The sequence below is a fragment of the Colobus angolensis genome, unplaced genomic scaffold, assembly GCF_000951035.1.
Source record: "Colobus angolensis palliatus isolate OR3802 unplaced genomic scaffold, Cang.pa_1.0 Scaffold7, whole genome shotgun sequence".
Taxonomy (NCBI): domain Eukaryota; kingdom Metazoa; phylum Chordata; class Mammalia; order Primates; family Cercopithecidae; genus Colobus; species Colobus angolensis.
In genome coordinates, this window is record NW_012120709.1 from 23,773,965 (window position 1) to 23,775,172 (window position 1,208).

The 1,208-nt window shown below is 41.2% G+C and overlaps 1 protein-coding gene across 1 annotated transcript in view; it reads left to right on the plus strand.

Moving 5' to 3' along the window:
- The first annotated feature begins 832 nt into the window (after window positions 1–832).
- The window catches only part of CEP164 (centrosomal protein 164kDa), a 97,433-nt gene continuing 97,057 nt past the window's right edge, over window positions 833–1,208 (plus strand). Inside the window, exon 1 of the mRNA XM_011926850.1 lies at window positions 833–983. The gene's annotated coding sequence lies outside the window, so the exon portion shown is untranslated. The remainder of the gene's footprint in view (window positions 984–1,208) is intronic.

Sequence of the window (1,208 nt, forward strand, 5' to 3'; positions counted from 1 at the left end):
AGGCCAAGGCAGGTGAATCAGGAGTTCAAGGCCAGCCTGGTCAAGATGGTGAAACCCTGTCTCTACTAAAAATACAAAAATTAGCTGGGCGTGGTGGCGGATGCCTGGAATCCCAGTTACTCGGGAGGCTGAGGCAGAGAATTGTTTGAACCCGGGAGGCGGAGGTTGCTCTGAGCCAAGATTGCAGCACTGCACCCCAGCCTGGGTGACAGACTGAGACTACGTTATCAGAAAAAAAAAAAAAAAAAGCACATATTAGAACAATAACATTATGATCTCATTTCTGTAAAAATTAAAAAGAATGGGCTTGTGCATATATGTATAAATATGTATGTATATACATTTACATCTGCATAAGCATAAAAAAATCTGGAAGATAGCACCCACAATGTCAACAGTGGTTTCCTTTGAAGTGTAGGGTTTAATTTCTTCCTTAGTTTGCTCATTCATTCATTCAGTAAATGTACATTGAGTGCCTACTACATGCTAAGCACTATTTTAGGCACCGAGGATACAATGATATGTAAAATCCCTGTCCTCGTGGAGTTTACACTCTAATGCAGGAAGACAGACAGTAAAGAAATAAAATTATAGTATCTTGGATGGTGATATGTGGTAGGGAGAAATAAAGTAGAGAAAGGAGATGAGAGGGCGGTTTACGATTTCAAATAAAGTAGATTGAAAGTATAGAGGGAACATTTTATGTCTTTATATCCTTAAATAATTGGTAGGATTATCAAGTGTTTTCCTTTTTTATCATGTGAGTAGTTTTCTGTATAGTTCAAACAAACGGTATAAAAAAGAGAATAAAAAGTTTTTTTTTTTCCAGAATTAAAATGCTTGTTTATTTTTTTATATTTAGAGATGGGGTCTTGCTCTGTCACTCAGGCTGGAGTGCAGTGGCATGATCATGGCTCACTACAGCCTTGACCTCCTGTGCTTAAGTGACCCTTCCACATCAGCCTCTGTAGATGAGACTACAGGTACATGCCACCAAGCCTGGTTAAATTTTTTTTTTTTTAAGAGGTTGGGTCTCACTGTATTGCCCAGGCTGGTCTTGAACTCCAGGCCGCAAAGGATCTTCCTGCCACCGCCTTTCAAAGTGTTGGGATTGGCAGGGCGCGGTGGCTCAAGCCTGTAATCCCAGCACTTTGGGAGGCCGAGATGGGCGGATCACGAGGTCAGGAGATCGAGACCATCCTGGCTAA